This window comes from Channa argus, unplaced genomic scaffold (assembly GCF_033026475.1).
Source record: "Channa argus isolate prfri unplaced genomic scaffold, Channa argus male v1.0 Contig009, whole genome shotgun sequence".
Classification (NCBI taxonomy): Eukaryota; Metazoa; Chordata; class Actinopteri; order Anabantiformes; family Channidae; genus Channa; species Channa argus.
Genome location: NW_027125228.1, coordinates 387,348 through 409,616, shown reverse-complemented (window position 1 = coordinate 409,616; position 22,269 = coordinate 387,348). Strand labels below are relative to the sequence as shown.

Sequence of the window (22,269 nt, the reverse complement as noted above, 5' to 3'; positions counted from 1 at the left end):
CTATGAATAAATAGGCAGTAACACCAGCTTGAGCTGCCCGTAAACCCAAGCAAAAAAGCTTACAGCACCTGGTATTCCCAGGCGGTCTTCCTACCAAGTACTAACCAGGCCCGGCCCTATTTGGCTGACGAGATCGGGCGCTTAGAGAGCGGTGTGGCCGTAACATGCATTTGACATCATCAACAGCTCTTAAAAATGCTAGAGAAGCAGAATGCATGACACTTGCTAAGAAGAAGATAAATGTGGCAAAGTACAAAGTACTATAACTGTACTGGTCTGTTACGCCCCTGTCTAGGGGGTCAGGGTGAAACATACAAAGATAAATTTGCATGTTCCCTCTCCGATCCCCAAACCAAAATCCAGGATTGAGATGTTCCAACAGAATGATATTTATTTTAAACGAAAGAAAGTGTCAAACAAAACATGACACTACAACTCAGGGCGAACCAAGGCCAACATAATAAACAAAATAAGCCATTTCCCACAGAAAGTGCTAGCTAGCCTGATAGAAAGAAACAAACCAAAAGACAGTCGCTAACCCTAACTCCCTAATGTGAAAACAAGAGAAAACAATCAAAAGAAAAATGGCAGTCCACCCCTACAGATTTAATACTATTTACAAAATATACAATTTATAAACAAAACCACGGCACAAAACCTAACAATTCAAAAATGCTAAATAAGGTTTGGAAACCAAGAACAGCAAACAGGTGCTGATGCCAGAAAGAGCCTCGCTAGCTGTTGGGAACCATACTTTTAAAACTCCAGGAAGTGTAGGATGGACCAATCAGCTTCCTGTACTGCCCCCCAATCCAGCCAATCAGGCAGGGCACCTATAAGAACAAGAAAATAAAAACAACACATATGGCCAGGACCGTAACATGGTCTACTAGTAATGAAGCACGATGGTTGACAAACCAATAAAGTAGCAAAACAGCAATGAAAGAACAAAATTTGATGAAAATATAGAACAATTTTTATGAATAAATAGGCAGTAACACCAGCTTGTGCTGCCCGTAAACCCAAGCAAAAAAGCTTACAGCACCTGGTATTCCCAGGCGGTCTTCCTACCAAGTACTAACCAGGTCCGGCCCTATTTGGCTGCCGAGATCGGACGAGATCGGGCGCTCAGAGAGCGGTGTGGCCGTAAGCTGCATTTGACATCATCAACAGCTCTTAAAAACGCTGGAGAAGCAGAATGCATGACACTTGCTAAGAAGAAGATAAATGTGGCAAAGTACAAAGTACTATAACTGTACTGGTCTGTTACGCCCCTGTCTAGGGGGTCAGGGTGCAACATACAAAGATAAATTAGCATGTTCCCTCTCCGATCCCCAAACCAAAATCCAGAATCGAGATGTTCCAACAGAATGATATTTATTTTAAACGAAAGAAAGTGTCAAACAAAACATGACACTACAACTCAGGGCGAACCAAGGCCAACATAATAAACAAAATAAGCCATTTCCCACAGAAAGTGCTAGCTAGCCTGATAGAAATAAACAAACCAAAAGATAGTCGCTAACCCTAACTCCCTAATGTGAAAACAGTCCAAAGAAAATGGCAGTCCACCCCTACAGATTTAATACTATTTACAAAATATACAATTTATAAACAAAACCACGGCACAAAACCTAACAATTCAAAAATGCTAAATAAGATTTGGAAACTAAGAACAGCAAACAGGTGCTGCTGCCAGAAAGAGCCTCGCTAGCTGTTGGGAACCGTACTTTTAAAACTCCAGGAAGTGTAGGATGGACCAATCAGCTTCCTGTACTTCCCCCAAATCCGGCCAATCAGGCAGGGCACCTATAAGAACAAGAAAATAAAAACAACACATATGGCCATGACCGTAACATGGTCTACTAGTAATGAAGCACGATGGTTGACAAACCAATAAAGTAGCAAAACAGCAATGAAAGAACAAAATTTGATGAAAATATAGAACAATTTCTATGAATAAATAGGCAGTAACACCAGCTTGAGCTGCCCGTAAACCCAAGCAAAAAAGCTTACAGCACCTGGTATTCCCAGGCGGTCTTCCTACCAAGTACTAACCAGGCCCGGCTCTATTTGGCTGCCGAGATCGGACGAGATCGGGCGCTTAGAGAGCGGTGTGGCCGTAAGCTGCATTTGACATTATCAACAGCTCTTAAAAACGCTAGAGAAGCAGAATGCATGACACTTGCTAAGAAGAAGATAAATGTGGCAAAGTACAAAGTACTATAACTGTACTGGTCTGTTACGCCCCTGTCTAGGGGGTCAGGGTGAAACATACAAAGATAAATTTGCATGTTCCCTCTCCGATCCTCAAACCAAAATCCAGGATTGAGATGTTCCAACAGAATGATATTTATTTTAAACGAAAGAAAGTGTCAAACAAAACATGACACTACAACTCAGGGCGAACCAAGGCCAACATAATAAACAAAATAAGCCATTTCCCACAGAAAGTGCTAGCTAGCCTGATAGAAATAAACAAACCAAAAGATAGTCGCTAACCCTAACTCCCTAATGTGAAAACAAGAGAAAACAATCAAAAGAAAATGGCAGTCCACCCCTACAGATTTAATACTATTTACAAAATATACAATTTATAAACAAAACCACGGCACAAAACCTAACAATTCAAAAATGCTAAATAAGATTTGGAAACCAAGAACAGCAAACAGGTGCTGCTGCCAGAAAGAGCCTCGCTAGCTGTTGGGAACCGTACTTTTAAAACTCCAGGAAGTGTAGGATGGACCAATCAGCTTCCTGTACTTCCCCCAAATCCGGCCAATCAGGCAGGGCACCTATAAGAACAAGAAAATAAAAACAACACATATGGCCAGGACCGTAACATGGTCTACTAGTAATGAAGCACGATGGTTGACAAACCAATAAAGTAGCAAAACAGCAATGAAAGAACAAAATTTGATGAAAATATAGAACAATTTCTATGAATAAATAGGCAGTAACACCAGCTTGAGCTGCCCGTAAACCCAAGCAAAAAAGCTTACAGCACCTGGCATTCCCAGGCGGTCTTCCTACCAAGTACTAACCAGGCCCGGCCCTATTTGGCTGCCGAGATCGGACGGGATCGGGCGCTTAGAGAGCAGTGTGGCCATAAGCTGCATTTGACATCATCAACAGCTCTCAAAAACGCTGGAGAAGCAGAATGCATGACACTTGCTAAGAAGGAGATAAATGTGGCAAAGTACAAAGTACTATAACTGTACTGGTCTGTTACGCCCCTGTCTAGGGGGTCAGGGTGCAACATACAAAGATAAATTAGCATGTTCCCTCTCCGATCCCCAAACCAAAATCCAGGATCGAGATGTTCCAACAGAATGATATTTATTTTAAACGAAAGAAAGTGTCAAACAAAACATGACACTACAACTCAGGGCGAACCAAGGCCAACATAATAAACAAAATAAGCCATTTCCCACAGAAAGTGCTAGCTAGCCTGATAGAAATAAACAAACCAAAAGACAGTCGCTAACCCTAACTCCCTAATGTGAAAACAAGAGAAAACAGTCCAAAGAAAATGGCAGTCCACCCCTACAGATTTAATACTATTTACAAAATATACAATTTATAAACAAAACCACGGCACAAAACCTAACAATTCAAAAATGCTAAATAAGGTTTGGAAAGCAAGAACAGCAAACAGGTGCTGCTGCCAGAAAGAGCCTCGCTAGCTGTTGGGAACCGTACTTTTAAAACTCCAGGAAGTGTAGGATGGACCAATCAGCTTCCTGTACTTCCCCCAAATCCGGCCAATCAGGCAGGGCACCTATAAGAACAACAAAATAAAAACAACACATATGGCCAGGACCGTAACATGGTCTACTAGTAATGAAGCAAGATGGTTGACAAACCAATAAAGTAGCAAAACAGAAATGAAAGAACAAAATTTGATGAAAATATAGAACAATTTCTATGAATAAATAGGCAGTAACACCAGCTTGTGCTGGCCGTAAACCCAAGCAAAAAAGCTTACAGCACCTGGTATTCCCAGGCGGTCTTCCTACCAAGTACTAACCAGGCCCGGCTCTATTTGGCTGCCGAGATCGGACGAGATCGGGCGCTTAGAGAGCGGTGTGGCCGTAAGCTGCATTTGACATCATCAACAGCTCTTAAAAACGCTGGAGAAGCAGAATGCATGACACTTGCTAAGAAGAAGATAAATGTGGCAAAGTACAAAGGACTATAACTGTACTGGTCTGTTACGCCCCTGTCTAGGGGGTCAGGGTGAAACATACAAAGATAAATTTGCATGTTCCCTCTCCGATCCCCAAACCAAAATCCAGGATTGAGATGTTCCAACAGAATGATATTTATTTTAAACGAAAGAAAGTGTCAAACAAAACATGACACTACAACTCAGGGCGAACCAAGGCCAACATAATAAACAAAATAAGCCATTTCCCACAGAAAGTGCTAGCTAGCCTGATAGAAAGAAACAAACCAAAAGACAGTCGCTAACCCTAACTCCCTAATGTGAAAACAAGAGAAAACAATCAAAAGAAAAATGGCAGTCCACCCCTACAGATTTAATACTATTTACAAAATATACAATTTATAAACAAAACCACGGCACAAAACCTAACAATTCAAAAATGCTAAATAAGGTTTGGAAACCAAGAACAGCAAACAGGTGCTGATGCCAGAAAGAGCCTCGCTAGCTGTTGGGAACCATACTTTTAAAACTCCAGGAAGTGTAGGATGGACCAATCAGCTTCCTGTACTGCCCCCCAATCCAGCCAATCAGGCAGGGCACCTATAAGAACAAGAAAATAAAAACAACACATATGGCCAGGACCGTAACATGGTCTACTAGTAATGAAGCACGATGGTTGACAAACCAATAAAGTAGCAAAACAGCAATGAAAGAACAAAATTTGATGAAAATATAGAACAATTTTTATGAATAAATAGGCAGTAACACCAGCTTGTGCTGCCCGTAAACCCAAGCAAAAAAGCTTACAGCACCTGGTATTCCCAGGCGGTCTTCCTACCAAGTACTAACCAGGTCCGGCCCTATTTGGCTGCCGAGATCGGGCGCTCAGAGAGCGGTGTGGCCGTAAGCTGCATTTGACATCATCAACAGCTCTTAAAAACGCTGGAGAAGCAGAATGCATGACACTTGCTAAGAAGAAGATAAATGTGGCAAAGTACAAAGTACTATAACTGTACTGGTCTGTTACGCCCCTGTCTAGGGGGTCAGGGTGCAACATACAAAGATAAATTAGCATGTTCCCTCTCCGATCCCCAAACCAAAATCCAGAATCGAGATGTTCCAACAGAATGATATTTATTTTAAACGAAAGAAAGTGTCAAACAAAACATGACACTACAACTCAGGGCGAACCAAGGCCAACATAATAAACAAAATAAGCCATTTCCCACAGAAAGTGCTAGCTAGCCTGATAGAAATAAACAAACCAAAAGATAGTCGCTAACCCTAACTCCCTAATGTGAAAACAGTCCAAAGAAAATGGCAGTCCACCCCTACAGATTTAATACTATTTACAAAATATACAATTTATAAACAAAACCACGGCACAAAACCTAACAATTCAAAAATGCTAAATAAGATTTGGAAACTAAGAACAGCAAACAGGTGCTGCTGCCAGAAAGAGCCTCGCTAGCTGTTGGGAACCGTACTTTTAAAACTCCAGGAAGTGTAGGATGGACCAATCAGCTTCCTGTACTTCCCCCAAATCCGGCCAATCAGGCAGGGCACCTATAAGAACAAGAAAATAAAAACAACACATATGGCCATGACCGTAACATGGTCTACTAGTAATGAAGCACGATGGTTGACAAACCAATAAAGTAGCAAAACAGCAATGAAAGAACAAAATTTGATGAAAATATAGAACAATTTCTATGAATAAATAGGCAGTAACACCAGCTTGAGCTGCCCGTAAACCCAAGCAAAAAAGCTTACAGCACCTGGTATTCCCAGGCGGTCTTCCTACCAAGTACTAACCAGGCCCGGCTCTATTTGGCTGCCGAGATCGGACGAGATCGGGCGCTTAGAGAGCGGTGTGGCCGTAAGCTGCATTTGACATTATCAACAGCTCTTAAAAACGCTAGAGAAGCAGAATGCATGACACTTGCTAAGAAGAAGATAAATGTGGCAAAGTACAAAGTACTATAACTGTACTGGTCTGTTACGCCCCTGTCTAGGGGGTCAGGGTGAAACATACAAAGATAAATTTGCATGTTCCCTCTCCGATCCTCAAACCAAAATCCAGGATTGAGATGTTCCAACAGAATGATATTTATTTTAAACGAAAGAAAGTGTCAAACAAAACATGACACTACAACTCAGGGCGAACCAAGGCCAACATAATAAACAAAATAAGCCATTTCCCACAGAAAGTGCTAGCTAGCCTGATAGAAATAAACAAACCAAAAGATAGTCGCTAACCCTAACTCCCTAATGTGAAAACAAGAGAAAACAATCAAAAGAAAATGGCAGTCCACCCCTACAGATTTAATACTATTTACAAAATATACAATTTATAAACAAAACCACGGCACAAAACCTAACAATTCAAAAATGCTAAATAAGATTTGGAAACCAAGAACAGCAAACAGGTGCTGCTGCCAGAAAGAGCCTCGCTAGCTGTTGGGAACCGTACTTTTAAAACTCCAGGAAGTGTAGGATGGACCAATCAGCTTCCTGTACTTCCCCCAAATCCGGCCAATCAGGCAGGGCACCTATAAGAACAAGAAAATAAAAACAACACATATGGCCAGGACCGTAACATGGTCTACTAGTAATGAAGCACGATGGTTGACAAACCAATAAAGTAGCAAAACAGCAATGAAAGAACAAAATTTGATGAAAATATAGAACAATTTCTATGAATAAATAGGCAGTAACACCAGCTTGAGCTGCCCGTAAACCCAAGCAAAAAAGCTTACAGCACCTGGTATTCCCAGGCGGTCTTCCTACCAAGTACTAACCAGGCCCGGCCCTATTTGGCTGCCGAGATCGGACGCTTAGAGAGCGGTGTGGCCGTAACATGCATTTGACATCATCAACAGCTCTTAAAAACGCTAGAGAAGCAGAATGCATGACACTTGCTAAGAAGAAGATAAATGTGGCAAAGTACAAAGTACTATAACTGTACTGGTCTGTTACGCCCCTGTCTAGGGGGTCAGGGTGAAACATACAAAGATAAATTTGCATGTTCCCTCTCCGATCCCCAAACCAAAATCCAGGATTGAGATGTTCCAACAGAATGATATTTATTTTAAACGAAAGAAAGTGTCAAACAAAACATGACACTACAACTCAGGGCGAACCAAGGCCAACATAATAAACAAAATAAGCCATTTCCCACAGAAAGTGCTAGCTAGCCTGATAGAAAGAAACAAACCAAAAGACAGTCGCTAACCCTAACTCCCTAATGTGAAAACAAGAGAAAACAATCAAAAGAAAAATGGCAGTCCACCCCTACAGATTTAATACTATTTACAAAATATACAATTTATAAACAAAACCACGGCACAAAACCTAACAATTCAAAAATGCTAAATAAGGTTTGGAAACCAAGAACAGCAAACAGGTGCTGATGCCAGAAAGAGCCTCGCTAGCTGTTGGGAACCGTACTTTTAAAACTCCAGGAAGTGTAGGATGGACCAATCAGCTTCCTGTACTGCCCCCCAATCCAGCCAATCAGGCAGGGCACCTATAAGAACAAGAAAATAAAAACAACACATATGGCCAGGACCGTAACATGGTCTACTAGTAATGAAGCACGATGGTTGGCAAACCAATAAAGTAGCAAAACAGCAATGAAAGAACAAAATTTGATGAAAATATAGAACAATTTCTATGAATAAATAGGCAGTAACACCAGCTTGTGCTGCCCGTAAACCCAAGCAAAGAAGCTTACAGCACCTGGTATTCCCAGGCGGTCTTCCTACCAAGTACTAACAAGGCCCGGCCCTATTTGGCTGCCGAGATCGGACGGGATCGGGCGCTTAGAGAGCAGTGTGGCCATAAGCTGCATTTGACATCATCAACAGCTCTCAAAAACGCTGGAGAAGCAGAATGCATGACACTTGCTAAGAAGAAGATAAATGTGGCAAAGTACAAAGTACTATAACTGTACTGGTCTGTTACGCCCCTGTCTAGGGGGTCAGGGTGCAACATACAAAGATAAATTAGCATGTTCCCTCTCCGATCCCCAAACCAAAATCCAGGATCGAGATGTTCCAACAGAATGATATTTATTTTAAACGAAAGAAAGTGTCAAACAAAACATGACACTACAACTCAGGGCGAACCAAGGCCAACATAATAAACAAAATAAGCCATTTCCCACAAAAAGTGCTAGCTAGCCTGATAGAAATAAACAAACCAAAAGACAGTCGCTAACCCTAACTCCCTAATGTGAAAACAAGAGAAAACAGTCCAAAGAAAATGGCAGTCCACCCCTACAGATTTAATACTATTTACAAAATATACAATTTATAAACAAAACCACGGCACAAAACCTAACAATTCAAAAATGCTAAATAAGGTTTGGAAAGCAAGAACAGCAAACAGGTGCTGCTGCCAGAAAGAGCCTCGCTAGCTGTTGGGAACCGTACTTTTAAAACTCCAGGAAGTGTAGGATGGACCAATCAGCTTCCTGTACTTCCCCCAAATCCGGCCAATCAGGCAGGGCACCTATAAGAACAACAAAATAAAAACAACACATATGGCCAGGACCGTAACATGGTCTACTAGTAATGAAGCAAGATGGTTGACAAACCAATAAAGTAGCAAAACAGAAATGAAAGAACAAAATTTGATGAAAATATAGAACAATTTCTATGAATAAATAGGCAGTAACACCAGCTTGTGCTGGCCGTAAACCCAAGCAAAAAAGCTTACAGCACCTGGTATTCCCAGGCGGTCTTCCTACCAAGTACTAACCAGGCCCGGCTCTATTTGGCTGCCGAGATCGGACGAGATCGGGCGCTTAGAGAGCGGTGTGGCCGTAAGCTGCATTTGACATCATCAACAGCTCTTAAAAACGCTGGAGAAGCAGAATGCATGACACTTGCTAAGAAGAAGATAAATGTGGCAAAGTACAAAGGACTATAACTGTACTGGTCTGTTACGCCCCTGTCTAGGGGCTCAGGGTGCAACATACAAAGATAAATTAGCATGTTCCCTCTCCGATCCCCAAACCAAAATCCAGGATCGAGATGTTCCAACAGAATGATATTTATTTTAAACGAAAGAAAGTGTCAAACAAAACATGACACTACAACTCAGGGCGAACCAAGGCCAACATAATAAACAAAATAAGCCATTTCCCACAGAAAGTGCTAGCTAGCCTGATAGAAAAAAAAACAAACCAAAAGACAGTTGCTAACCCTAACTCCCTAATGTGAAAACAGTCCAAAGAAAATGGCAGTTCACCCCTACAGATTTAATACTATTTACAAAATATACAATTTATAAACAAAACCACGGCACAAAACCTAACAATTCAAAAATGCTAAATAAGGTTTGGAAACCAAGAACAGCAAACAGGTGCTGATGCCAGAAAGAGCCTCGCTAGCTGTTGGGAACCGTACTTTTAAAACTCCAGGAAGTGTAGGATGGACCAATCAGCTTCCTGTACTGCCCCCCAATCCGGCCAATCAGGCAGGGCACCTATAAGAACAAGAAAATAAAAACAACACATATGGCCAGGACCGTAACATGGTCTACTAGTAATGAAGCACGATGGTTGGCAAACCAATAAAGTAGCAAAACAGCAATGAAAGAACAAAATTTGATGAAAATATAGAACAATTTTTATGAATAAATAGGCAGTAACACCAGCTTGTGCTGCCCGTAAACCCAAGCAAAAAAGCTTACAGCACCTGGTATTCCCAGGCGGTCTTCCTACCAAGTACTAACCAGGCCCGGCCCTATTTGGCTGCCGAGATCGGACGAGATCAGGCGCTCAGAGAGCGGTGTGGCCGTAAGCTGCATTTGACATCATCAACAGCTCTTAAAAACGCTGGAGAAGCAGAATGCATGACACTTGCTAAGAAGAAGATAAATGTGGCAAAGTACAAAGTACTATAACTGTACTGGTCTGTTACGCCCCTGTCTAGGGGGTCAGGGTGCCACATACAAAGATAAATTAGCATGTTCCCTCTCCGATCCCCAAACCAAAATCCAGGATCGAGATGTTCCAACAGAATGATATTTATTTTAAACGAAAGAAAGTGTCAAACAAAACATGACACTACAACTCAGGGCGAACCAAGGCCAACATAATAAACAAAATAAGCCATTTCCCACAGAAAGTGCTAGCTAGCCTGATAGAAATAAACAAACCAAAAGACAGTCGCTAACCCTAACTCCCTAATGTGAAAACAGTCCAAAGAAAATGGCAGTTCACCCCTACAGATTTAATACTATTTACAAAATATACAATTTATAAACAAAACCACGGCACAAAACCTAACAATTCAAAAATGCTAAATAAGGTTTGGAAACCAAGAACAGCAAACAGGTGCTGATGCTAGAAAGAGCCTCGCTAGCTGTTGGGAACCGTACTTTTAAAACTCCAGGAAGTGTAGGATGGACCAATCAGCTTCCTGTACTTCCCCCAAATCCGGCCAATCAGGCAGGGCACCTATAAGAACAAGAAAATAAAGACAACACATATGGCCAGGACCGTAACATGGTCTACTAGTAATGAAGCACGATGGTTGACAAACCAATAAAGTAGCAAAACAGCAATGAAAGAACAAAATTTGATGAAAATATAGAACAATTTCTATGAATAAATAGGCAGTAACACCAGCTTGAGCTGCCCGTAAACCCAAGCAAAAAAGCTTACAGCACCTGGTATTCCCAGGCGGTCTTCCTACCAAGTACTAACCAGGCCCGGCCCTATTTGGCTGCCGAGATCGGACGCTTAGAGAGCGGTGTGGCCGTAACATGCATTTGACATCATCAACAGCTCTTAAAAACGCTAGAGAAGCAGAAGGCATGACACTTGCTAAGAAGAAGATAAATGTGGCAAAGTACAAAGTACTATAACTGTACTGGTCTGTTACGCCCCTGTCTAGGGGGTCAGGGTGAAACATACAAAGATAAATTTGCATGTTCCCTCTCCGATCCCCAAACCAAAATCCAGGATTGAGATGTTCCAACAGAATGATATTTATTTTAAACGAAAGAAAGTGTCAAACAAAACATGACACTACAACTCAGGGCGAACCAAGGCCAACATAATAAACAAAATAAGCCATTTCCCACAGAAAGTGCTAGCTAGCCTGATAGAAAGAAACAAACCAAAAGACAGTCGCTAACCCTAACTCCCTAATGTGAAAACAAGAGAAAACAATCAAAAGAAAAATGGCAGTCCACCCCTACAGATTTAATACTATTTACAAAATATACAATTTATAAACAAAACCACGGCACAAAACCTAACAATTCAAAAATGCTAAATAAGGTTTGGAAACCAAGAACAGCAAACAGGTGCTGATGCCAGAAAGAGCCTCGCTAGCTGTTGGGAACCATACTTTTAAAACTCCAGGAAGTGTAGGATGGACCAATCAGCTTCCTGTACTGCCCCCCAATCCAGCCAATCAGGCAGGGCACCTATAAGAACAAGAAAATAAAAACAACACATATGGCCAGGACCGTAACATGGTCTACTAGTAATGAAGCACGATGGTTGACAAACCAATAAAGTAGCAAAACAGCAATGAAAGAACAAAATTTGATGAAAATATAGAACAATTTTTATGAATAAATAGGCAGTAACACCAGCTTGTGCTGCCCGTAAACCCAAGCAAAAAAGCTTACAGCACCTGGTATTCCCAGGCGGTCTTCCTACCAAGTACTAACCAGGTCCGGCCCTATTTGGCTGCCGAGATCGGACGAGATCGGGCGCTCAGAGAGCGGTGTGGCCGTAAGCTGCATTTGACATCATCAACAGCTCTTAAAAACGCTGGAGAAGCAGAATGCATGACACTTGCTAAGAAGAAGATAAATGTGGCAAAGTACAAAGTACTATAACTGTACTGGTCTGTTACGCCCCTGTCTAGGGGGTCAGGGTGCAACATACAAAGATAAATTAGCATGTTCCCTCTCCGATCCCCAAACCAAAATCCAGAATCGAGATGTTCCAACAGAATGATATTTATTTTAAACGAAAGAAAGTGTCAAACAAAACATGACACTACAACTCAGGGCGAACCAAGGCCAACATAATAAACAAAATAAGCCATTTCCCACAGAAAGTGCTAGCTAGCCTGATAGAAATAAACAAACCAAAAGATAGTCGCTAACCCTAACTCCCTAATGTGAAAACAGTCCAAAGAAAATGGCAGTCCACCCCTACAGATTTAATACTATTTACAAAATATACAATTTATAAACAAAACCACGGCACAAAACCTAACAATTCAAAAATGCTAAATAAGATTTGGAAACTAAGAACAGCAAACAGGTGCTGCTGCCAGAAAGAGCCTCGCTAGCTGTTGGGAACCGTACTTTTAAAACTCCAGGAAGTGTAGGATGGACCAATCAGCTTCCTGTACTTCCCCCAAATCCGGCCAATCAGGCAGGGCACCTATAAGAACAAGAAAATAAAAACAACACATATGGCCATGACCGTAACATGGTCTACTAGTAATGAAGCACGATGGTTGACAAACCAATAAAGTAGCAAAACAGCAATGAAAGAACAAAATTTGATGAAAATATAGAACAATTTCTATGAATAAATAGGCAGTAACACCAGCTTGAGCTGCCCGTAAACCCAAGCAAAAAAGCTTACAGCACCTGGTATTCCCAGGCGGTCTTCCTACCAAGTACTAACCAGGCCCGGCTCTATTTGGCTGCCGAGATCGGACGAGATCGGGCGCTTAGAGAGCGGTGTGGCCGTAAGCTGCATTTGACATCATCAACAGCTCTTAAAAACGCTAGAGAAGCAGAATGCATGACACTTGCTAAGAAGAAGATAAATGTGGCAAAGTACAAAGTACTATAACTGTACTGGTCTGTTACGCCCCTGTCTAGGGGGTCAGGGTGAAACATACAAAGATAAATTTGCATGTTCCCTCTCCGATCCCCAAACCAAAATCCAGGATTGAGATGTTCCAACAGAATGATATTTATTTTAAACGAAAGAAAGTGTCAAACAAAACATGACACTACAACTCAGGGCGAACCAAGGCCAACATAATAAACAAAATAAGCCATTTCCCACAGAAAGTGCTAGCTAGCCTGATAGAAAGAAACAAACCAAAAGACAGTCGCTAACCCTAACTCCCTAATGTGAAAACAAGAGAAAACAATCAAAAGAAAAATGGCAGTCCACCCCTACAGATTTAATACTATTTACAAAATATACAATTTATAAACAAAACCACGGCACAAAACCTAACAATTCAAAAATGCTAAATAAGGTTTGGAAACCAAGAACAGCAAACAGGTGCTGATGCCAGAAAGAGCCTCGCTAGCTGTTGGGAACCGTACTTTTAAAACTCCAGGAAGTGTAGGATGGACCAATCAGCTTCCTGTACTGCCCCCCAATCCAGCCAATCAGGCAGGGCACCTATAAGAACAACAAAATAAAAACAACACATATGGCCAGGACCGTAACATGGTCTACTAGTAATGAAGCAAGATGGTTGACAAACCAATAAAGTAGCAAAACAGAAATGAAAGAACAAAATTTGATGAAAATATAGAACAATTTCTATGAATAAATAGGCAGTAACACCAGCTTGTGCTGGCCGTAAACCCAAGCAAAAAAGCTTACAGCACCTGGTATTCCCAGGCGGTCTTCCTACCAAGTACTAACCAGGCCCGGCTCTATTTGGCTGCCGAGATCGGACGAGATCGGGCGCTTAGAGAGCGGTGTGGCCGTAAGCTGCATTTGACATCATCAACAGCTCTTAAAAACGCTGGAGAAGCAGAATGCATGACACTTGCTAAGAAGAAGATAAATGTGGCAAAGTACAAAGGACTATAACTGTACTGGTCTGTTACGCCCCTGTCTAGGGGCTCAGGGTGCAACATACAAAGATAAATTAGCATGTTCCCTCTCCGATCCCCAAACCAAAATCCAGGATCGAGATGTTCCAACAGAATGATATTTATTTTAAACGAAAGAAAGTGTCAAACAAAACATGACACTACAACTCAGGGCGAACCAAGGCCAACATAATAAACAAAATAAGCCATTTCCCACAGAAAGTGCTAGCTAGCCTGATAGAAAAAAAAACAAACCAAAAGACAGTTGCTAACCCTAACTCCCTAATGTGAAAACAGTCCAAAGAAAATGGCAGTTCACCCCTACAGATTTAATACTATTTACAAAATATACAATTTATAAACAAAACCACGGCACAAAACCTAACAATTCAAAAATGCTAAATAAGGTTTGGAAACCAAGAACAGCAAACAGGTGCTGATGCCAGAAAGAGCCTCGCTAGCTGTTGGGAACCGTACTTTTAAAACTCCAGGAAGTGTAGGATGGACCAATCAGCTTCCTGTACTGCCCCCCAATCCGGCCAATCAGGCAGGGCACCTATAAGAACAAGAAAATAAAAACAACACATATGGCCAGGACCGTAACATGGTCTACTAGTAATGAAGCACGATGGTTGGCAAACCAATAAAGTAGCAAAACAGCAATGAAAGAACAAAATTTGATGAAAATATAGAACAATTTTTATGAATAAATAGGCAGTAACACCAGCTTGTGCTGCCCGTAAACCCAAGCAAAAAAGCTTACAGCACCTGGTATTCCCAGGCGGTCTTCCTACCAAGTACTAACCAGGCCCGGCCCTATTTGGCTGCCGAGATCGGACGAGATCAGGCGCTCAGAGAGCGGTGTGGCCGTAAGCTGCATTTGACATCATCAACAGCTCTTAAAAACGCTGGAGAAGCAGAATGCATGACACTTGCTAAGAAGAAGATAAATGTGGCAAAGTACAAAGTACTATAACTGTACTGGTCTGTTACGCCCCTGTCTAGGGGGTCAGGGTGCCACATACAAAGATAAATTAGCATGTTCCCTCTCCGATCCCCAAACCAAAATCCAGGATCGAGATGTTCCAACAGAATGATATTTATTTTAAACGAAAGAAAGTGTCAAACAAAACATGACACTACAACTCAGGGCGAACCAAGGCCAACATAATAAACAAAATAAGCCATTTCCCACAGAAAGTGCTAGCTAGCCTGATAGAAATAAACAAACCAAAAGACAGTCGCTAACCCTAACTCCCTAATGTGAAAACAGTCCAAAGAAAATGGCAGTTCACCCCTACAGATTTAATACTATTTACAAAATATACAATTTATAAACAAAACCACGGCACAAAACCTAACAATTCAAAAATGCTAAATAAGGTTTGGAAACCAAGAACAGCAAACAGGTGCTGATGCTAGAAAGAGCCTCGCTAGCTGTTGGGAACCGTACTTTTAAAACTCCAGGAAGTGTAGGATGGACCAATCAGCTTCCTGTACTTCCCCCAAATCCGGCCAATCAGGCAGGGCACCTATAAGAACAAGAAAATAAAGACAACACATATGGCCAGGACCGTAACATGGTCTACTAGTAATGAAGCACGATGGTTGACAAACCAATAAAGTAGCAAAACAGCAATGAAAGAACAAAATTTGATGAAAATATAGAACAATTTCTATGAATAAATAGGCAGTAACACCAGCTTGAGCTGCCCGTAAACCCAAGCAAAAAAGCTTACAGCACCTGGTATTCCCAGGCGGTCTTCCTACCAAGTACTAACCAGGCCCGGCCCTATTTGGCTGCCGAGATCGGACGCTTAGAGAGCGGTGTGGCCGTAACATGCATTTGACATCATCAACAGCTCTTAAAAACGCTAGAGAAGCAGAAGGCATGACACTTGCTAAGAAGAAGATAAATGTGGCAAAGTACAAAGTACTATAACTGTACTGGTCTGTTACGCCCCTGTCTAGGGGGTCAGGGTGAAACATACAAAGATAAATTTGCATGTTCCCTCTCCGATCCCCAAACCAAAATCCAGGATTGAGATGTTCCAACAGAATGATATTTATTTTAAACGAAAGAAAGTGTCAAACAAAACATGACACTACAACTCAGGGCGAACCAAGGCCAACATAATAAACAAAATAAGCCATTTCCCACAGAAAGTGCTAGCTAGCCTGATAGAAAGAAACAAACCAAAAGACAGTCGCTAACCCTAACTCCCTAATGTGAAAACAAGAGAAAACAATCAAAAGAAAAATGGCAGTCCACCCCTACAGATTTAATACTATTTACAAAATATACAATTTATAAACAAAACCACGGCACAAAACCTAACAATTCAAAAATGCTAAATAAGGTTTGGAAACCAAGAACAGCAAACAGGTGCTGATGCCAGAAAGAGCCTCGCTAGCTGTTGGGAACCATACTTTTAAAACTCCAGGAAGTGTAGGATGGACCAATCAGCTTCCTGTACTGCCCCCCAATCCAGCCAATCAGGCAGGGCACCTATAAGAACAAGAAAATAAAAACAACACATATGGCCAGGACCGTAACATGGTCTACTAGTAATGAAGCACGATGGTTGACAAACCAATAAAGTAGCAAAACAGCAATGAAAGAACAAAATTTGATGAAAATATAGAACAATTTTTATGAATAAATAGGCAGTAACACCAGCTTGTGCTGCCCGTAAACCCAAGCAAAAAAGCTTACAGCACCTGGTATTCCCAGGCGGTCTTCCTACCAAGTACTAACCAGGTCCGGCCCTATTTGGCTGCCGAGATCGGACGAGATCGGGCGCTCAGAGAGCGGTGTGGCCGTAAGCTGCATTTGACATCATCAACAGCTCTTAAAAACGCTGGAGAAGCAGAATGCATGACACTTGCTAAGAAGAAGATAAATGTGGCAAAGTACAAAGTACTATAACTGTACTGGTCTGTTACGCCCCTGTCTAGGGGGTCAGGGTGCAACATACAAAGATAAATTAGCATGTTCCCTCTCCGATCCCCAAACCAAAATCCAGAATCGAGATGTTCCAACAGAATGATATTTATTTTAAACGAAAGAAAGTGTCAAACAAAACATGACACTACAACTCAGGGCGAACCAAGGCCAACATAATAAACAAAATAAGCCATTTCCCACAGAAAGTGCTAGCTAGCCTGATAGAAATAAACAAACCAAAAGATAGTCGCTAACCCTAACTCCCTAATGTGAAAACAGTCCAAAGAAAATGGCAGTCCACCCCTACAGATTTAATACTATTTACAAAATATACAATTTATAAACAAAACCACGGCACAAAACCTAACAATTCAAAAATGCTAAATAAGATTTGGAAACTAAGAACAGCAAACAGGTGCTGCTGCCAGAAAGAGCCTCGCTAGCTGTTGGGAACCGTACTTTTAAAACTCCAGGAAGTGTAGGATGGACCAATCAGCTTCCTGTACTTCCCCCAAATCCGGCCAATCAGGCAGGGCACCTATAAGAACAAGAAAATAAAAACAACACATATGGCCATGACCGTAACATGGTCTACTAGTAATGAAGCACGATGGTTGACAAACCAATAAAGTAGCAAAACAGCAATGAAAGAACAAAATTTGATGAAAATATAGAACAATTTCTATGAATAAATAGGCAGTAACACCAGCTTGAGCTGCCCGTAAACCCAAGCAAAAAAGCTTACAGCACCTGGTATTCCCAGGCGGTCTTCCTACCAAGTACTAACCAGGCCCGGCTCTATTTGGCTGCCGAGATCGGACGAGATCGGGCGCTTAGAGAGCGGTGTGGCCGTAAGCTGCATTTGACATCATCAACAGCTCTTAAAAACGCTAGAGAAGCAGAATGCATGACACTTGCTAAGAAGAAGATAAATGTGGCAAAGTACAAAGTACTATAACTGTACTGGTCTGTTACGCCCCTGTCTAGGGGGTCAGGGTGAAACATACAAAGATAAATTTGCATGTTCCCTCTCCGATCCCCAAACCAAAATCCAGGATTGAGATGTTCCAACAGAATGATATTTATTTTAAACGAAAGAAAGTGTCAAACAAAACATGACACTACAACTCAGGGCGAACCAAGGCCAACATAATAAACAAAATAAGCCATTTCCCACAGAAAGTGCTAGCTAGCCTGATAGAAAGAAACAAACCAAAAGACAGTCGCTAACCCTAACTCCCTAATGTGAAAACAAGAGAAAACAATCAAAAGAAAAATGGCAGTCCACCCCTACAGATTTAATACTATTTACAAAATATACAATTTATAAACAAAACCACGGCACAAAACCTAACAATTCAAAAATGCTAAATAAGGTTTGGAAACCAAGAACAGCAAACAGGTGCTGATGCCAGAAAGAGCCTCGCTAGCTGTTGGGAACCGTACTTTTAAAACTCCAGGAAGTGTAGGATGGACCAATCAGCTTCCTGTACTGCCCCCCAATCCAGCCAATCAGGCAGGGCACCTATAAGAACAAGAAAATAAAAACAACACATATGGCCAGGACCGTAACATGGTCTACTAGTAATGAAGCACGATGGTTGGCAAACCAATAAAGTAGCAAAACAGCAATGAAAGAACAAAATTTGATGAAAATATAGAACAATTTCTATGAATAAATAGGCAGTAACACCAGCTTGTGCTGCCCGTAAACCCAAGCAAAGAAGCTTACAGCACCTGGTATTCCCAGGCGGTCTTCCTACCAAGTACTAACAAGGCCCGGCCCTATTTGGCTGCCGAGATCGGACGGGATCGGGCGCTTAGAGAGCAGTGTGGCCATAAGCTGCATTTGACATCATCAACAGCTCTCAAAAACGCTGGAGAAGCAGAATGCATGACACTTGCTAAGAAGAAGATAAATGTGGCAAAGTACAAAGTACTATAACTGTACTGGTCTGTTACGCCCCTGTCTAGGGGGTCAGGGTGCAACATACAAAGATAAATTAGCATGTTCCCTCTCCGATCCCCAAACCAAAATCCAGGATCGAGATGTTCCAACAGAATGATATTTATTTTAAACGAAAGAAAGTGTCAAACAAAACATGACACTACAACTCAGGGCGAACCAAGGCCAACATAATAAACAAAATAAGCCATTTCCCACAGAAAGTGCTAGCTAGCCTGATAGAAATAAACAAACCAAAAGACAGTCGCTAACCCTAACTCCCTAATGTGAAAACAAGAGAAAACAGTCCAAAGAAAATGGCAGTCCACCCCTACAGATTTAATACTATTTACAAAATATACAATTTATAAACAAAACCACGGCACAAAACCTAACAATTCAAAAATGCTAAATAAGGTTTGGAAAGCAAGAACAGCAAACAGGTGCTGCTGCCAGAAAGAGCCTCGCTAGCTGTTGGGAACCGTACTTTTAAAACTCCAGGAAGTGTAGGATGGACCAATCAGCTTCCTGTACTTCCCCCAAATCCGGCCAATCAGGCAGGGCACCTATAAGAACAACAAAATAAAAACAACACATATGGCCAGGACCGTAACATGGTCTACTAGTAATGAAGCAAGATGGTTGACAAACCAATAAAGTAGCAAAACAGAAATGAAAGAACAAAATTTGATGAAAATATAGAACAATTTCTATGAATAAATAGGCAGTAACACCAGCTTGTGCTGGCCGTAAACCCAAGCAAAAAAGCTTACAGCACCTGGTATTCCCAGGCGGTCTTCCTACCAAGTACTAACCAGGCCCGGCTCTATTTGGCTGCCGAGATCGGACGAGATCGGGCGCTTAGAGAGCGGTGTGGCCGTAAGCTGCATTTGACATCATCAACAGCTCTTAAAAACGCTGGAGAAGCAGAATGCATGACACTTGCTAAGAAGAAGATAAATGTGGCAAAGTACAAAGTACTATAACTGTACTGGTCTGTTACGCCCCTGTCTAGGGGCTCAGGGTGCAACATACAAAGATAAATTAGCATGTTCCCTCTCCGATCCCCAAACCAAAATCCAGGATCGAGATGTTCCAACAGAATGATATTTATTTTAAACGAAAGAAAGTGTCAAACAAAACATGACACTACAACTCAGGGCGAACCAAGGCCAACATAATAAACAAAATAAGCCATTTCCCACAGAAAGTGCTAGCTAGCCTGATAGAAAAAAAAACAAACCAAAAGACAGTTGCTAACCCTAACTCCCTAATGTGAAAACAGTCCAAAGAAAATGGCAGTTCACCCCTACAGATTTAATACTATTTACAAAATATACAATTTATAAACAAAACCACGGCACAAAACCTAACAATTCAAAAATGCTAAATAAGGTTTGGAAACCAAGAACAGCAAACAGGTGCTGATGCCAGAAAGAGCCTCGCTAGCTGTTGGGAACCGTACTTTTAAAACTCCAGGAAGTGTAGGATGGACCAATCAGCTTCCTGTACTGCCCCCCAATCCGGCCAATCAGGCAGGGCACCTATAAGAACAAGAAAATAAAAACAACACATATGGCCAGGACCGTAACATGGTCTACTAGTAATGAAGCACGATGGTTGGCAAACCAATAAAGTAGCAAAACAGCAATGAAAGAACAAAATTTGATGAAAATATAGAACAATTTTTATGAATAAATAGGCAGTAACACCAGCTTGTGCTGCCCGTAAACCCAAGCAAAAAAGCTTACAGCACCTGGTATTCCCAGGCGGTCTTCCTACCAAGTACTAACCAGGCCCGGCCCTATTTGGCTGCCGAGATCGGACGAGATCAGGCGCTCAGAGAGCGGTGTGGCCGTAAGCTGCATTTGACATCATCAACAGCTCTTAAAAACGCTGGAGAAGCAGAATGCATGACACTTGCTAAGAAGAAGATAAATGTGGCAAAGTACAAAGTACTATAACTGTACTGGTCTGTTACGCCCCTGTCTAGGGGGTCAGGGTGCCACATACAAAGATAAATTAGCATGTTCCCTCTCCGATCCCCAAACCAAAATCCAGGATCGAGATGTTCCAACAGAATGATATTTATTTTAAACGAAAGAAAGTGTCAAACAAAACATGACACTACAACTCAGGGCGAACCAAGGCCAACATAATAAACAAAATAAGCCATTTCCCACAGAAAGTGCTAGCTAGCCTGATAGAAATAAACAAACCAAAAGACAGTCGCTAACCCTAACTCCCTAATGTGAAAACAGTCCAAAGAAAATGGCAGTTCACCCCTACAGATTTAATACTATTTACAAAATATACAATTTATAAACAAAACCACGGCACAAAACCTAACAATTCAAAAATGCTAAATAAGGTTTGGAAACCAAGAACAGCAAACAGGTGCTGATGCTAGAAAGAGCCTCGCTAGCTGTTGGGAACCGTACTTTTAAAACTCCAGGAAGTGTAGGATGGACCAATCAGCTTCCTGTACTTCCCCCAAATCCGGCCAATCAGGCAGGGCACCTATAAGAACAAGAAAATAAAGACAACACATATGGCCAGGACCGTAACATGGTCTACTAGTAATGAAGCACGATGGTTGACAAACCAATAAAGTAGCAAAACAGCAATGAAAGAACAAAATTTGATGAAAATATAGAACAATTTCTATGAATAAATAGGCAGTAACACCAGCTTGAGCTGCCCGTAAACCCAAGCAAAAAAGCTTACAGCACCTGGTATTCCCAGGCGGTCTTCCTACCAAGTACTAACCAGGCCCGGCCCTATTTGGCTGCCGAGATCGGACGCTTAGAGAGCGGTGTGGCCGTAACATGCATTTGACATCATCAACAGCTCTTAAAAACGCTAGAGAAGCAGAAGGCATGACACTTGCTAAGAAGAAGATAAATGTGGCAAAGTACAAAGTACTATAACTGTACTGGTCTGTTACGCCCCTGTCTAGGGGGTCAGGGTGAAACATACAAAGATAAATTTGCATGTTCCCTCTCCGATCCCCAAACCAAAATCCAGGATTGAGATGTTCCAACAGAATGATATTTATTTTAAACGAAAGAAAGTGTCAAACAAAACATGACACTACAACTCAGGGCGAACCAAGGCCAACATAATAAACAAAATAAGCCATTTCCCACAGAAAGTGCTAGCTAGCCTGATAGAAAGAAACAAACCAAAAGACAGTCGCTAACCCTAACTCCCTAATGTGAAAACAAGAGAAAACAATCAAAAGAAAAATGGCAGTCCACCCCTACAGATTTAATACTATTTACAAAATATACAATTTATAAACAAAACCACGGCACAAAACCTAACAATTCAAAAATGCTAAATAAGGTTTGGAAACCAAGAACAGCAAACAGGTGC

General features: G+C 41.5%; 17 pseudogenes; all 17 read right to left on the bottom strand.

Annotated features, from left to right (window-relative positions):
• Nucleotides 1–1,033: 1,033 nt before the first annotated feature.
• On the bottom strand, nt 1,034–1,152 carry LOC137110284 (5S ribosomal RNA; annotated as a pseudogene).
• An 857-nt stretch (nt 1,153–2,009) lies between these two features.
• LOC137110972 (5S ribosomal RNA) lies at nt 2,010–2,128 on the bottom strand (annotated as a pseudogene).
• Nucleotides 2,129–2,995: 867 nt separating this feature from the next.
• Nucleotides 2,996–3,114, bottom strand: LOC137110244 (5S ribosomal RNA; annotated as a pseudogene).
• Nucleotides 3,115–3,981: 867 nt separating this feature from the next.
• On the bottom strand, nt 3,982–4,100 carry LOC137110971 (5S ribosomal RNA; annotated as a pseudogene).
• Nucleotides 4,101–5,934: 1,834 nt separating this feature from the next.
• Nucleotides 5,935–6,053, bottom strand: LOC137110970 (5S ribosomal RNA; annotated as a pseudogene).
• A 1,844-nt stretch (nt 6,054–7,897) lies between these two features.
• On the bottom strand, nt 7,898–8,016 carry LOC137110658 (5S ribosomal RNA; annotated as a pseudogene).
• Nucleotides 8,017–8,883: 867 nt separating this feature from the next.
• Nucleotides 8,884–9,002, bottom strand: LOC137110959 (5S ribosomal RNA; annotated as a pseudogene).
• An 859-nt stretch (nt 9,003–9,861) lies between these two features.
• On the bottom strand, nt 9,862–9,980 carry LOC137110317 (5S ribosomal RNA; annotated as a pseudogene).
• A 1,834-nt stretch (nt 9,981–11,814) lies between these two features.
• On the bottom strand, nt 11,815–11,933 carry LOC137110283 (5S ribosomal RNA; annotated as a pseudogene).
• An 857-nt stretch (nt 11,934–12,790) lies between these two features.
• Nucleotides 12,791–12,909, bottom strand: LOC137110948 (5S ribosomal RNA; annotated as a pseudogene).
• Nucleotides 12,910–13,777: 868 nt separating this feature from the next.
• On the bottom strand, nt 13,778–13,896 carry LOC137110937 (5S ribosomal RNA; annotated as a pseudogene).
• An 859-nt stretch (nt 13,897–14,755) lies between these two features.
• On the bottom strand, nt 14,756–14,874 carry LOC137110316 (5S ribosomal RNA; annotated as a pseudogene).
• A 1,834-nt stretch (nt 14,875–16,708) lies between these two features.
• LOC137110282 (5S ribosomal RNA) lies at nt 16,709–16,827 on the bottom strand (annotated as a pseudogene).
• Nucleotides 16,828–17,684: 857 nt separating this feature from the next.
• On the bottom strand, nt 17,685–17,803 carry LOC137110926 (5S ribosomal RNA; annotated as a pseudogene).
• An 868-nt stretch (nt 17,804–18,671) lies between these two features.
• On the bottom strand, nt 18,672–18,790 carry LOC137110657 (5S ribosomal RNA; annotated as a pseudogene).
• Nucleotides 18,791–19,657: 867 nt separating this feature from the next.
• On the bottom strand, nt 19,658–19,776 carry LOC137110914 (5S ribosomal RNA; annotated as a pseudogene).
• Nucleotides 19,777–20,635: 859 nt separating this feature from the next.
• Nucleotides 20,636–20,754, bottom strand: LOC137110315 (5S ribosomal RNA; annotated as a pseudogene).
• Between the last annotated feature and the right edge of the window lie 1,515 nt (nt 20,755–22,269).